The sequence below is a fragment of the Stegostoma tigrinum genome, chromosome 40 (assembly GCF_030684315.1).
Source record: "Stegostoma tigrinum isolate sSteTig4 chromosome 40, sSteTig4.hap1, whole genome shotgun sequence".
Classification (NCBI taxonomy): Eukaryota; Metazoa; Chordata; class Chondrichthyes; order Orectolobiformes; family Stegostomatidae; genus Stegostoma; species Stegostoma tigrinum.
Window position 1 is genome coordinate 6,666,934 of NC_081393.1, and position 14,809 is coordinate 6,681,742.

Sequence of the window (14,809 nt, forward strand, 5' to 3'; positions counted from 1 at the left end):
AGCATCAGAGGAGCAGGAAAATGTTGACTCTCCTGCTCTTTCGATGCTGCCTGACCTGCTGTGTTCCTCCAGCTCCACACGGTATTGACTCGGTCTCTAGCATCTTGCTGTCTCCATGTTGGTTAATGTGCTTGTGTTAAATTTTCATTTGAATGAACACAGTATGAAGACATTGCAGGTGTGAATGACCATAAGGAGATTACAAATCACTGTGAGCGACAGAGAGGAATTTGAACCCCAAAGTGTTGATGGAAGCACGTAGGACTATGAAGTGCATTTTACAATGTGGGACAGATACTTAAAGTTAAGGTTAAATATTTTAGTGGGTTCATATTAATCCCACAACTTTATTCCTATCTACAAAGCTTTAATTTTCTCTTTCCTATTGTGTTTCATATTGTTTATTGTTTTGATGTTTTGCCACTAGAACAGAGCAATTCAGGTGTTTCGTAATCATCAAGTTAGTCAGTTTAACATGAGTTCAGCTTAAGTTCAACATCTTCTACAAAGAATTTCTCAGTTGACTCCTTCATGGGTCACAGGTCACACAGGAGGCTGTCATGTCACAAGACAGCAATTCGCCTCATGTCCTTGCCAGTGGGGCAATTCCTCCTTTAGTGTTTTCCAAAACAAAATTACAAAAGCCATTATTTTGTCTTTATTGTCTGAGTCCGTTACTTGAGTTGAGAAACATAGAAACCAATAGCTGCTCACAGTGTACATTGCCTCTGCCCAAATACGAACAGGATAGCCTTGAGATTTGCAAATCTAAAACAAGACAAAGAGATACAGATACTGGAAATCTGAAACACAAACAGAAATTGCTAGAGAAGCTCAGCAGGTCTGGCAGCAACATTAACTCTGCTTTCTTCCCACAGATGCTGCCAGACCTGCTGAGTTAGTTTTTTTTTGTTTCGGATCTTCAAATCTGTTGTTATAATTTATCCTTTAATGGGACTTGACCATTGCTATGAGGGTCAGCATTTGTTACTGCTGCCTAATTGACCTGGAACTGATTGGCTTGTTGGGCCATTTCCAAGGATGCAAAGAGTCAACAACATTTCTATTGGTCCAGAGCCATACATAAGGTGTTATGGACCTGACCAAACCCTCTTCAAATAGAACAAGAAATACCCTAGACCTTAACTTTTATCTTAGAACATAGAACATAGAACAATACAGTGCAGAACAGGCCCTTCGGCCCTTGATGTTGCACCGACCTGTGAACTAATCTAAGCCCATCCCCCTACACTATCCCATCATTATCCATATGCTTATCCAACGACTGTTTAAATGCCCCTAATGTGGCTGAGTTAATTACATTGGCAGCCAGGGCGTTCCACGCCCTTACCACTCCCTGAGTAAAGAACCTGCCTCTGACATCTGTCTTAAATCTAGCACCCCTCAATTTGTAGCTATGCCGCCTCGTACAAGCTGAAGTCATCATCCTCGGAAAAAGACTCTCACGGTCTACCCTATCTAATCCTCTGATCATCTTGTATGTCTCTATTAAATCCCCTCTTAACCTCCTTCTCTCCAATGAGAACAGACCCAAGTCCCTCAGCCTTTCTTCATAGGGCCTGCGCTCCAGACCAGGCAACATCCTGGTAAATCTCCTCTGCACCTTTTCCAATGCTTCCACATCCTTCCTGTAATGGGGTGACCAGAACTGAACGCAATATTCCAAGTGAGGCTGCACTAGCGTTTTGTACAGTTGCAGCATGACATCACGGCTCCGGAACTCAATCCCTCTTACCTAAAGGCAAGTGCAAGGTGCTGCATTCCAACTTTAATTTGACTGGGTACACTACTCGGATTTAAACAAAACTCACTTTATTCTTACGTCATGGTTAAAATACAAATAAAAGAAAGAAGAATTAGAATAACTTAACTCCACTGGAAAACCTAACAGAATAACATGTTATTGAATTACTGAACAGCAACTGATCCAATATAGTAAACAGTTCCCATAAACAGTTTTGAGGAAGGGTCACTGAACCTGAAATGTTAACGTTGAATTCAGACAGATGCTGTCAGGCCTACTAAGCTTTTCTAGCAATTTGTGTTTTTGATTCCATAAACATAGCCTTGGCAAAGGCAAATTAAGTAAAATAGATTGTCTCACGTGCAATTCTAGCAATGGGAAGAGAACTCCAAGCTTTAGTTATAAAAGAGAGGAATAAAGGCTTCCACATCCAGCTTCAAGATCCCAGCAATTGCTGAAAGCTAAACTAAAAAAAAGCCCTGATTCTGCGGGAGCCTGACTCTACCCATTCATGCTGCTTCTATTGTTCAAACTTACAAAAAAAAAACCAAAGCCTCACAAGCTGTTTACTTGATTGACTTGGAGCAGGCCACTCACACCTCTGTCTCAACCTCCCTCCATTAAAAAAAACAGGCCAAAGTACACCACTTGAAGCCATAACATCATCACAAAGGCAAAGATGGCAGACTTCTTTCCCTAAATGACAGTAGTCATGAACCAGATGAATTTTTAGAACAATTAATAATAGTTGTCATGGTCACAAAGTCTGAGAGTGGGTTTATATTCAAGATTTATTGAATAAATTCAAATTACATCAGCGGCCATGGTGGAATTTGAAACAATGTATCCGGTGCGTGAGCCTGAATCACTGGGTTATTAGTCTAATGACATTACCACTGTGCCACCTATTCCATGTAATTTGGTTGGAGATTTGAAAGGAAGCTTTTGGAAGCAGATTCTGTGCTGGGACAAGCTGTCCTAAAACATATTTAAGGGCACAATATTCACTGTTGGGGTCATTTGCATTACAGCTGACAGCACAGAGGAATATAAGATTGAGGAATAGGTTTCCAAAAATTTAGAATTACTTGTCTCACCTTCCTATTCTTTGCAACCGAGCAATGGAGATTGTAAAGGTGCTTGACCTTTGTTTTAGTGAGTTAGCCCATCTTAGTCATTTGTCAACGGAGGTGCCACAATTGAACATATTGGTCTGGAAGAGAAGAGGATAGACACAAAATCATTGCTGCTCAGTGACCAGTGCTAACAAATCTCAGGATTGGGCTTCATTGTGTTCTTCATCAATACTCCATACCTAAGCGCCCATCAACCCTGTCATCACGATTGCTGTTCTGATGAAAAAGAAGTGACATCATCCTGTTCCCAAATCACACGGTTGTAGATTCCCAAGTCACAAACCCAGTGAAGCCATATCCTTTTTGGGGTAATTTCAATCACCTGACACAACAACACAATTGCTTGGTAAATTAGCCAATAAATTCACCTGTGTCTTCGTCAAATTGTGGTTTCTACAAAAACAGCAAATAGAGGTTGTGAGATTATGCTGATGATTATTTTCTCATTTAAGAGCCAAGCTTTTATTCATCAACATCAGGATGTCATCAAGACAAAATTAATACTTTCCCATATCAACCACGGAGGCCTTGTTTTGCAACTGCACAGTGCTTATTTTCATTATGGAATCCTTGTTTCCAGATTGGGAGTACAAAGTCAGGATAATTTACCACTTTGCAGATACATATCTTTATGCAGATAAATGGATAACTCTCACCTGTAACTTCTTTCTCTTGTTATTCCTTATTTTCACCTAAATTGATACTACGCCACAAAATCTATTGCACCTATATCACTGCACAAACCAAAGCCTCCCTTTTTTAACAAAGCTGACTCATCTCCTTTTGATTTGTGCCTATTCTTCATGAATATTGAATGCCCTTGAATATTGAGTTTGCAGTCTAGTAACCACACCCCTGTGAAACTATCAAGTCATATGCATTTACTTCTATTTGTGGGATCAACTCATTTAGTTCCCAATGCTGCGTGCATTCAGATAAAGAGTCTAAAGCTTAGACCAGTATTATTTACCCTATTTGCAAACCTCTGTTGTTGGTACCTATGTGGACCACAACAACTGAATCCATCCCCTCCTTCTCCATGATCATCTCCATGCCAGAAGAGGTGTCCTGAACCTTGACACTGTGCAGCCTTTGGGACTCTCTGTCTTTGCTGTAGTAAACAGTGTGTTTTCCACAAGTTCTTGACTTCCTGAATTCTGAAGAAGGGTCACTCAACCCAAAACGTTTACTCTGATTTCTCTCCACAGATACCGCCAGGCCTGCTGAGCTTTTCCAGCAATTTCTGTTTTTTTTTCTTTCTTTTGGTTTATATTTTCCTCAAACTGTGCTACATCCTATTCACACTATATTTCTCTTTTCTCCCACCACTTGAACAATACTCTGGACACAGTGCCATGATAAGTTTGCTCAGCCACCTTGCAGTCTGCGCCCTTGTCCAAACCAGGAGCAAGGAAGTGGTGGATGCTGGCACAGTGACAATGTTTAAAAGACGTTTAGATAAGTCCATGAATGAGAAATGTTTGGAGGGACATGGGCCAAACACAGGCAGGTGGGACTAGTTTTGTTTGGGATTATGATTGGCATGGACTGGCTGGACTGAAGGATCTGTGTTCATGTTGTATGCCTGTATGACTTTATCTTTATATTTATTGGACAAAGGCACAGGTTGAGTCTCCTTCAAAGCTAAATTCTGGATCCTTGTACTCACCTCACACACAGTCACATCCTTCAGTGGCCAACTATGACAATGTTTGTTGCCATTAATCTGTGTCCAATTCCTCTCTCCATCCCTGATGAGTTGCTGTGTCTATAGCTCAATCTCCAGCTCAATAACTCTGATTCAAAGTTCCTTCAGCTTGACAGTTTCAATAAATTGACAGTTCCAGTGAGTTTATGCACTTCAACATGCATTTTCATGTCTGTTTTCCAGTGGTAAAGAGCATTTTACCACTCCAAAAAGGCACCTTATATTCACCAAAGTACAGTTTACTCCTCCCAAAGGTCTTTCAGGTCAGCTTATCTTTGCCAAACGACTCCATCAGTTTTAGCCTTTTGCCTACCAGCTCTGTTGTGCACAAGCCATGTTTGCGACATTCCAGTCGCCAAAACCAGATCAGCCTGAGGCAGTTTCTCTTGAACATATGCAGTTGCCTTTGTGAACCACAGACCTGCAAAAGAACCCACCACCATTCCTCCTCTTGCAATAATAATAGGCGTTGTCTTGTGGATAGGAATTCTAGATTCAGGCCTCTGGCGCCATTGTTGGAACAGTTTCATTTGATGAAAAATGTGCAAGTTGAAACTATCCCAGGTTCAGCTATCTATTTTCTCCGGCCACTTTGAACAGGAGGTTCCGAGCTAGCAGCCACAGCAATGGCTGCTGATTTGGGACAGAACATAGGCTGCTTTCCTGGTGTCTCATGCTTAGCCATCATTTGGATGGCATTCCTGACTCCAGGATCATGAAGACTGACTGTGAAAATCCTGCTTCCCAACAGGCTGGCAATAGACATTGGGAAATAAACTGGGTTCAGCTGCTCCTTTTCCAATTCCCACACCAAATGGGGAAATCTGAGTGTGTCTGTGAAGGTGGGATGTCTGGCCGATGCATTCCACATCGGGATTGTTCTCTGCTTTGCCGAAACATGTAATTTTGGGCACACTCTGATTCATTGGGTCTGGTGTCAGTAACTAGCATTGCTGGGAGAGAGTCTGGACTCCATTTTCTCCCTCACCTACGTCCGTGACACCACCCACGCCCTCCACCTCCTCCAGAACTTCCAATTCCCTGGCCCCCAACTCCTCATTTTCAACATGGATGTCCAGTCCCTCTACACCTGTATTCCTCATGCAGATGGTCTCAAGGCCCTCCGCTTCTTCCTGTCCCGCAGGCCTGATCAGTCACCCTCCACCGACACACTCATCCGTCTAGCCAAACTCGTCCTCACCCTCAACAACTTCTCTTTCGCTTCCTCCCACTTCCTACAGACAAAGGGGGTGGCCATGGGTACCCGCATGGGCCCAAGATATGCCTGCCTCTTTGTAGCTACGTGGAACAGTCCCTCTTCCGCACCTACACAGGCCCCAAACCCCACCTCTTCCTCTGTTACATTGATGACTGTATCGGCGCCGCCACTTGCTCTCCAGAGGAGCTCGAACAGTTCATGCACTTCACCAACGCCTTCCACCCCAACCTCAAGTTCACCTGGGCAATCTCCAACACATCCCTCACCTTCCTGGACCTCTCAGTCTCCATCTCAGGTAACCAGCTAGAAACTGATGTCCATTTCAAGCTCACCGACTCCCACAGCTACCTAGAATACACCTCCTCCCACCCACCCTCCTGCAAAAATTCCATCCCCTATTCCCAATTCCTCCGCCTCCGCTGCATCTGCTCCCAGGATGAGGCATTCCATTCCCGCACATCCCAGATGTCCACATTCTGCAAGGACCGCAACTTTCTCCCCGCAGTGGTCGAGAACGTCCTTGACCGCATCTCTTGCATTTCCCGCAACACATCACTCACACCCCGCTCCCACCACAACCGCCCTAAGAGGATCCCCCTCGTTCTCACACACCACCCCACCAACCTCCAGATACAACGCATCATCCTCCAACACTTCCACCATCTACAATCCTACCCCAGCACCCAAGACATTATTCCATCCCCACCCTTGTCTGCCTTCCGGAGAGACCACTCTCTCCGTGACTCCCTTGTCCGCTCAACACTCCCCTCCAACCCCACCACACACCGGCACCTTCCCCTGCAACCGCAGGAAGTGCTACACTTGCCACCACACCTCCTTCCTCACCCCCATCCCAGGCCCCAAGATGACTTTCCATATTAAGCAAATGTTCACCTGCCAATATGGTATCCTGTATCCACTGTACCCAGTGTGGCTTCCTCTACATTGGGGAAGCCAAGCGGAGGCTTAGGGATCGCTTTGCAGAACACCTCCGCTCGGTTCACAATAAACAACTGCACCTCCCAGTCGTGAACCATTTTAACTTCCCCTCCCATTCTTTAGATGACATGTCCATCATGGGCCTCCTGCAGTGCCACAATGATGCCACCCGAAGGTTGCAGGAACAGCAACTTATATTCCGCTTGGGAGCCCTGCAGCCCAATGGTATCAATGTGGACTTCACAAGCTTCACAATCTCCCCTTCCCCCACTGCAACCCAAAACCAGCCCAGCTTGTCCCCGCCCCCCACTGCATCACACAACCAGCCCAGCTCATCCCCGCCCCCCACTGCATCCCAAAACCAGCCCAGCCTGTCTCTGCCTCCCTAATCTGTTCTTCCTCTCACCCATCCCCTCCTCCCACCTCAAGCTGCACCTCCATTTCCTACCTACTAACCTCATCCCGCCTCCTTGACCTGTCCGTCCTCCCTGGACTGACCTATCCCCTCCCTACCTACCCACCTACAATCTCCTCTCCACCTATCTTCTTTTCTCTCCATCTTCGGTCCACCTCCCCCTCTCTCCCTATTTATTCCAGAGCCCTCTCCCCATCCCCCTCTCTGAAGGGCCTAGGCCCAAAACGTCAGCTTTTGCGCTCCTGAGATGCTGCTTGGCCTGCTGTGTTCATCCAGTTTCTCACTTTATTAACTAGCATTGCTGCCTGGATTGCTGTTAACTGAGAGTTTGCCATATGACCAGGAGGCAAAGAATATGTCCTGCTGGTGTCAGTCATCTGTCTGCAATAATATCCCACAATTACACTTTAAGATCCCTAGCTCTTTACTATTGGTCACGTTATCTCCCCACATAGCTTATCGGACTTTACTGAGGCACCATTGGTGAAATATGTCTAAGTTACATGAAATTGGGTCAGCAGAAATGACAGATTAGAGCAGGTTGGAGGGGCAAGATGGCCTACTCCTGTTCCAAACACATACACTCATATGTGCCACTTTCTGCCCCATGTCTTACAGGCATAATTTATGGTTGCAGTTTCATGTTTCAGTTTTAGTCTGCCATAGGAAGTGGAATTGTAACACTTCTTCATTAAGTGATGCCTCCTCCAAGGCAGGGACTGAACTTTAGTGTTGGGGCAGAAACATCATCAGACTTAATGCACAGTGGGATACCATTTTGTCCACAGTATTTGTGCTGGTAGACAATAAGACCATAAGACCATAAGACATAGGAGTGGAAGTAAGGCCATTCGGCCCGTCAAGTCCACTCCGCCATTTAAATCATAGTTGATGGGCATTTCAACACCACTTCCCTGCACTCTCCCCGTAGCCCTTGATTCCTTTTGAGATCAAGAATTTGTCGATCTCTGCCTTGAAGGCATCCAACGTCCTGGCCTCCACTGCACTCTGTGGCAATGAATTCCACAAGCCCATCACTCTCTGGCTGAAGAAATGTTGTCTCATTTCAGTTTTAAATTTATCCCCTCTAATTTTAAGGCTGTGCCCACGGGTCCTAGTCTCCCCGCCTAACGGAAACAACTGCCTAGCGTCCACCCCTTCTAAACCATACATTATCTTGTAAGTTTCTATTAGATCTCACCTCAACCTTCTTGTAATGAATACAATCCCAGGATCCTTAGCCGTTCATCATACGTTAAACCTACCATTCCAGGGATCATCTGTGCGAATCTCTGCTGCACACGCTCCAGGGCTAGTATGTCCTTCCTGAGGTGTGGAGCCCAAAATTGGACACAGTATTCTAAATGGGGCCTAACTAGAGCCTTATAAAGCCTCAGAAGCACATCGCTGCTTTTATATTCCAACCCTCTTGAGATAAACGACAACATTACATTCGCTTTCTTAATTACGGACTCTATCTGCAAGTTAACTTTTAGAGAATCCTGGACCAACACTCCCAGATCCCTTTGCACACAATGTTTTGCTCTGTCATGCCTGAGTTGAGTGGGCTTAATATGCCCATTGGGTGTATCGCATTAGAAGTATTCTAATCACAGCACGTCTGTCCCTTACCTTGATGCGCATAAAACATGGCAAAAATAGACACAATTACAGGTAACAGAAGTGACAAATGCTTTTCCACTGCATCTGGGCCCACCATTCAGTGACCAACAAAACAGATCAGGCTAATTTTCCAACAATTGGGTAGAATGATACCAGCTTCACAAAGCTGTTGGAAAATAGTAGAGTAATGAAGGTTCTGATGAATTGTTCAATACTTCTGAATGCCAACTAAATTGGTCCAATGTGATAGGAAGAAAGGGTTACGAAAGATGTATACCATAAGAAATAGGAACAGAAATAGATTATTTTGCCCCTCGAGCCTACACCACCTTTCAGTCGGTTCATGGCTGACCTGACATTCCTCACATTCTCTTTCCTGCCCTTTCCCCATTTGAATCCTTGAACCTTTGAATCATTTGAACCATTTGAACCTTTGAATCCTTGACTGATCAAGAATCTATCTCTCTCAGCCTTAAGTATACAAGCACTCTCACCCCAACAACACTGTGTCAAAGAGTTCCAAAGACTTACAACCCTCTGAGAGAAGAAATTTCTCCCTATCTCAGTCTTAAATCGGTGCCCCAATTCTGAGACGATGTTCTCTGGTCCGAGGCTCTCCCATCGTCTCAGGGGAAACACCCTCTCAGCATTTATTCAGACAAACTCTGAAGAACCTTTTATGTTTCAAAGAGATCTCTTCTTATTCTTCAAAATTCCAATGTGTAGAATTAAATACAACTCGAGTTTTCATAATCTCTCCCAGTCGTTCATCCTCCAGAGCTGAATCTTGATGTTTTCTTTGCAAAGTCCAGGTTACATTGAGTTTTTTGAGGGATTTCTATTGCACGGCTGAGTGAGTTTTCTTGTCATATCTTACCAAACGCACCCAATTAATTACCTATCCCACTCACATGGCATCCATCACTTCCAACTAGTCTTCTCCCGCTTCTATCTCTTGTGTTCTTGTGAAATGCAAAGCCATATTAAAGGAAAAACTGGATTGACATATGATGGAGAATGGCCATTTTCATAAGGTAAAATGAAGTAGGATAGAAGGAGCAGAAACACATGTGGAGCAATGACCTTTCAGATCAATCATCCTGTTTCCAAGCTGTAAGTAACTATGCAGCAACATAATACTGGAGGCAGGAGAAGGTGTGTGTGGGAATGGGGTTGAAGAGTGTGATTGTTCCTTCAGGTTTTCACTTGGGGATGGGGTAGGAGTTGAAAATTAGCCCTCTCATTTAATACAACAGTAATGCAATTTTGGGTTCCTGTCGAGCATTTTTGCATGTCTTATGTGCATGCTGTAGCTAGCCATGTTTTACTTCATGGTGTGCTGCACTATTGCTGCTTCGGAATTCACAGAAATATAATTCATCATTGAAATGGATAACATACTGTGAAGATTTTGGATCCAAATTCTGGACGGCCTGTTGGAAAATGTCAAACCACGTGAAAAGCTAGCATGATTATAAGCCTTCAGTATGTCTATAATTGCATAACACATTTGAAATATTCAAGGGATTACTGGAGTCAGTCTTTTTCAACGTTATGCTGTACAGTACAGGCTGGGGAACCCATTTATATTTTGTGATATCAGACAGTTTAAGTCAGGGGGTTTATCAGGAATTCTGTGCTTTGGAAAATTTCATGGCCTTAGGCTACAGAAAGCCTTGTCAGGTCTACTTATCTTCTTGAAAGAGTGGGCTATTGTTCTGAGGGCTTGAATAGCACAATGTAATGTCAATTACATCTGCAGTTAAATGCTTGCCTGTTCATACCTGTGCAGCTGGGAGGTCTGCACCTTTTCATTCAAGTGACCCTCCAGTTAAATGTGTGGAAAAATAGATGCTAAATCTTAAATGGGGAAGCAATTTTGCAACAAGGATCAGGAAGAAAATATCTTACTCTAAGCAGGTTCAGACATGTTGGATTACAGTAACAAAAGACTAATCAAGGATATTTCTCTTTCTTACAAAAGAAGATCACTAAATTGTCATTTTCTCTTTGTTCTGAGCAATATGATTGATCTTGTTGTGTTCTAACCAGGTCATCCCAAACACTGATCTGAAAAATGAACCACAGTGTGAATTAAAATTGACATTTCAGTACCGTTGGCCGTAATACCGATGTCAGTAGCAATGGCTACAGATAAAAATAACATTTTAAACAATACCTCACACAATAGCTTTTTGATTGTCTCAAAATAATCAAGTATTTTCATCAATTTAAAAGGAAAGATTAAAAAAAGAAGCTATATTGCTATCTCTTTGCCCAATAATCAAAAAATATTGATGCAATAAATTCATAAAGACTTGAAGGGTTACTGGACCTCAAACATCAACACTAATTTCTCTCCACGGATGTTGCCAGACTTGCTAAGTTATTCTAGCAATTGCAGTTTTTATTTCTGATTCCTATCATGCACAGTTCTTTCAGTTTTTAATAAAAAGTTTTGACCGTTAAGATTGCCATTACAATTATGCTTAACATATCCTAAAATTTACCTTAGGAGCACAAAAGCTGACGTTTCGGGCCTAGACCCAAGGGTCTAGGCCCGAAACGTCAGCTTTTGTGCTCCTGAGATGCTGCTTGGCCTGCTGTGTTCAGCCAGCCTCACACTTTGTTATCTTGGATTCTCCAGCATCTGCAGTTCCCATTATCTCTAAAATTTACCTGTTATTGTTTGATCATTTTACACCAAATTTGCTTTGTTTCACTGAACACAATTGGCCTTGCCTTTTGTCCGAATCCATTGATTATTCGTTCCAATGCGATTAGAGATAATGTCAATATATTTCACTTCACTGTTGATCTGCCCACCTCCTTGCAGATCTGATTTTCCACTTCATGTCTCTTCATCCCTGTCCCATTAAAGGTTAAGGTAAACTCACCATAACCCTACCAGACCATCAACCTGCCCTTCCACTAGAGAGAGATGACTGGTGATGGTTTAACCTGAGGGTCACTATGCCTCAGGCAAGAGGAGAGGTTGAGAAGGAGAGTACTTCATGGTAACCTTAGCTGGTGCAGGAATTGAATCCAGACTATTGGCTTCTCAGTAAATCATAAATGAAACATCCAGTCAACTGAGCTAACTGAGCCTTTACACAGCTTTTGAACATGGGCAATCCCATTCCCGCACAAGCTTCTGCAGAAAAGTGACCATTTCACATGGCAAGAAAAAAATACATTCATTCATTCAACCTGACAGTAGTTTTCTTCAATAAGTTGTTGCTCCTGTATACAGAACACAATTGAACTGGCACTCTCTGCTTATCACGCTTAATTAAGTAACAAATTTAGTTGGTAATAAATGTGACAAGACTCAAGAAAAAATACACTTTATTGGTCAGTCATTTTAATTAACTAAATCTGTCATGCAAACACTTCCATCTGCCTGACAAGAGTCTGGGAATTTTCTACACATACCCCAAAATTGACATCTCTCTCTCGCATGAAGAAAATGTTTTAATGATGACATTTCACTATCAACTGTAAAATTGTAAAAGATGTAAATTGTCAAATGTTAGTTAATAGTGCTCATGGTTTTGCACTACCATAGCTCTCTCTAGGTTGCAGGTTTGAGGTGTGTAGTACTCATTGAAGCCTTTGTTGTCACATGTTGCAGTTGCAGCTTGGTCTCCTTTGTCGTTGGTTAGTGGCCACAGGCTGTCCTTCTGACCTGCTCTGTCGTGGCTATGCGTTAACTGATGTAGAGTGGAATTATGAAAAGTCTATTGTATCACATGATGAAATGCAAAAACTAGGATGTTGTTAATCCATTCACTTACGGAAGGTAACAACGTCTTCTTGACACCTGTTCAGTAAGAGATAGAGGGCAGCAATTGGGAATGAAATGTAAGGATGATTTTTCCTTTTACTTCATCCCCTGCTCAAACAACTGAATGCCTGGTAATTTGCCAGCAATGACTTGGGAATGTCATGTCTTTGCAGACATTTCCAATGAACATTCAATGGCCTACTAATCCTGTGAGTACATTAAGTCACACCTTGACATTTCATCTGCTCCTCATAGATTCAACACAAATATAAAAGCTCCGATTGAAAGCTCATGGTAAGCATTACATTGTCAGGTGTGACTCAGTGGGTCTTGCATCTGAGTCAGAATGTCCCCACTCCTTAATTTTAAGTGCTAAAATTGGGATTGATTCTGCAGTGCAATGTTGGGAAAGCGCTGCAATTCAGTAAGAATATCTTTTAGATCAGATGTTAAACAAAGAGCCTGCCTGCTTTCTTGGTTGACTGTAAAAGATTTGGTGGCAACATTTTGGAGCTAATCCTGATATCCTGGTCGATATTCATTCCCTCATGTATATTATTAAAACATAGTTGAGTCATTGTCACTTGTTTCTTTTATTCACTTGTGGGAATGTGAGCGTCGCTGGCTGGGCCAGCATTTATTACCCTGTCCCTAGTTGCCCTTGAGAAGGTGGTGGTGAGCTGCCTTCTTGAACCGCTGCAGTCCTCCTGCTGTGGGTTGACCCACAATGCCATTCAGGAGGGAATTGTGGAAATGTGTGCAAATTGGCTGCTGTGCCTCTCTGAGCAGTGTGATGACACTTAAGTAGAACTTTGCTGACTGTCTATAGCTTTTGGACATTCTAAGGTTGTGAAAGATGCGATACAAATCTTTCTTTCTATTCATAGCCAAGAGCACTGAAAGTTTTTTTTTATTTTAGCAGTCCTGTGAAAGATCCCAAACTAAGATTACTGAACACAGTGCAGACTGGGAATTATACCTGAATTAGCTCCTCCCTTGTCTCAATGGTTTAGTACTATTTGGCAAGGCATTAACCCACTGTGTTGTTTCTCTTATTATCCAAGATTGCAAAGTTCATCTTGTGATTACTTTTCAAATTGTGAAGCTTTTTTTCTTAAGTACGATATCAATTCGTATTAGGCCTTAACCATTGGAGATGGTATTTGAGGAAGTTTGGAACTTTCTTGGCAAAGGAACAATTATTTTCTCTGAGGCATGTTGCTTTTACTGGCCAAGGGAAGCATAATTATAAATGTATGTTAATTCATGATTAGAATTTACACTTGATTCGTTTGTACTTTGGAGGCAAAGTTTTAAAAATGAAGTGATTTCAGACATATTCTGAAGCTTGTGTTTTCCCCCAGCTCTTGGCCACCCACAGGCAGAAATAAAGCCCCGCTCATCCAAATCGTTTAGCACCAGGTTGAAAATGCAAAGGAAGCACAAAATTAGACGTTATATTCAGGATCACTATGACCTTTTGGTTGAAATTGCACGCTTCCCTCCTACCGACTTCCACTACCCGCCACCCCACCCACCTCTATTGAACTAGCTTTGCAAACCATTCATTTTTTTTCTCTGTTGCAGGTTTCAAATTTCGTTCTTCCTTACTTTCACACTGGTTGGATGCAGCACACCTGTCAGAACTGAAACATCAGGAGGGGATTACTTTGTCCCTATTCATTGAACCTCTGTTCTGGCTCCAAGATTTCTACCTCCGTCTGGCCACTGACCTCACATTACCGCATACTTGTATAAATTTGACCAAAAGCATAATGTTCCAGCCCCTCTGCATGTCTGTGCACAAAGCTATGAATAAAGTGCAGTCAGGACACTTCAGTTAAGGCTAGACTTTGAATCATATAGCTCAGGAAGAGGTAATTTGACACATTGTGTAGGTGCTGGCTATCCAGTGTGTCATGTTCTTTCCCTGTACTGTAGTCCTGAACATTATGCATACTTTGTGAGTATGCATAATTTGTGTTGGTTAGCTCAGTTGTCTGGACAGCTGGCTTGCAATGTACAATGATGCCAACAGCAGAGGTTTAATTCCCACACTGGCTGAGACTGCCATAAAAGATTCTCCTTCTCAATCTCTCCCCTTGCTTGGTGACGCTCAGGTTAAGCCACCATCAGGCATCTCCCTCTCTCTAATGAGAGAACAGCCATTTGGTCTGCTAAGACTATTGTGACTTTTTCTTTTATTCTCTTTCCAAT